Genomic DNA, 1766 nt, shown 5'->3' on the forward strand with positions numbered 1-1766 from the left:
AGGAAAACAATATCAGCTAACTGAACTACCCAGAGATCCCAGGAACTAAACCACCAAACAAAGAGTATACATGGAGGGATCCATGGCTCCAGATGTAGCAGAGGATTGCCTTGTCTGACAATGGGCGGGGAGGCCCTTGGTCCTGTGGAGGCTTTATATCTCAGTGTAGGGGGATGTTAGAGTGGTAAGGCAGGTGGATGAGTGGGTGGAGGAGCACCCTCATAAAGGCAAGGAGGGATGGGATGGGAGTGGAGACCACTCCACCGGGAAAGGGGATATCATTCGAAATGTAAATGAATAAAGTGATTAATTTTTTAAAAAGAAAAGAAAAAAGATATATACAAGAGTATCCAAGAAATGTGTTATGCATGGTCGATTCTGATTAAGAGAGATTTTGGGGTTTGTTTTGTTTTGTTTTGTTTTGTTTTACAGCTGGGATAATTTATTAAAACTATCTGGTCAGATAGAGCCATAAGCCTTGGTACCAGGGAGAACAGGGAGACCACTTTACTGGAAAAGCTGCCTGTGTTCCTGGAGGGAGGGAACTCTCCACCGAATGAGCACTGGAGGTGTATGCTCAGAAGGTCCTGTGTTCCAGTACTCCTAGTTTACTTCTGGGTTTAGGAGCTGCAGACAGAGCTCCCTCTGCTCTGTAGTAGGAGGCACAGTTCCCCTGGCCTGGCCTTCCGCCAGGAGCTCATCCAATGTCTGCAGGGCGGGCTGTAGCCAAAGGTCCATCTTCTGCTCCACTTCTGCCTGCTTCCACAGAGGCTGTCCCAGCTTCCGGGGCTCTGCATGAACCTCTCAGGTCACGCCTCGGGATGTGCCAAGGCTAGGGCCAGGATCGAGTAGCCCGTGAAAGTACCCAGATCCAGAGCTTTCTTGGCCTTGATGAGCTGCGCCAGGTTGGCCAGGCGCTGGGCCTGTTCACAGATCATCATGGAATCCCCCCGCAGCTGCTCCAGGGTCAGCAATCACAGGCTCCTCAGCACCCTCATGAAGCAGCTCAGCAGATACTGCCACAGGGGATTGTCCTCAGGTAGCAGCAAGCGCCATTGCTGCCTGGACCCCCCACGGAGGCCACCGGTTCCCCAGCAAGAGACCAGTAGCTAAGGCAGTGCCCAGCGCAGTCAGTCCAGGGCCAGCACTGCAGGGATAGATAGCCGAGGGACTGGCTCGGCCATGGTGCAGGTTAGTGGAGAGTTTTGTTTTTTTTTTAATTTATTTTTTTTTCATTGTGTTTCGTCAACTTTTTAACCATGTAAAAAAGTAAGTATTTGATATATAAAATGTGAATTTAAATGTGTGTGAATATGCACATACATATATGTACATATACATGTTATATGTGTATACAGCTCTCTTTCCTTGTCCTACCCAGAATCGACCACCTTTTGTTTTATCTTCATACACAAACCCCTTTGGATTCTGGTCAATCAGGTACCCACTCTGGTGTGTCCTCCTATCCTTTAGTCATGTCTTCCTAGATGCACATGTGTTCTACTAAAATGTTGTAAGTAGAGGCCAATGACATGTTCCTACACCCTCTCATTCATTGGTCACACTTCCTTCTTGTCTTCCCAGCAGCAAAGACTTCCCTGACCTCACACCAGATTGAGATATGAAAACCTGGAAGAGCCTTAGAGTAAACAGAAGTGATCTGAGGCATATGCTTGGTGACTATGAAATTAGTAGAAAACAGAATATCTCTCTCTCTCTCTCTCTCTCTCTCTCTCTCTCTCTCTCTCTCTCTCACACACACACAC

At 47.7% G+C, this 1766-nt stretch overlaps 1 pseudogene; it reads right to left on the bottom strand.

Moving 5' to 3' along the window:
• Positions 1–603: 603 nt before the first annotated feature.
• On the bottom strand, positions 604–1184 carry LOC110291890 (annotated as a pseudogene).
• Between the last annotated feature and the right edge of the window lie 582 nt (positions 1185–1766).

The sequence above is a fragment of the Mus caroli genome, chromosome 3, assembly GCF_900094665.2.
Source record: "Mus caroli chromosome 3, CAROLI_EIJ_v1.1, whole genome shotgun sequence".
NCBI classification, from domain to species: Eukaryota; Metazoa; Chordata; class Mammalia; order Rodentia; family Muridae; genus Mus; species Mus caroli.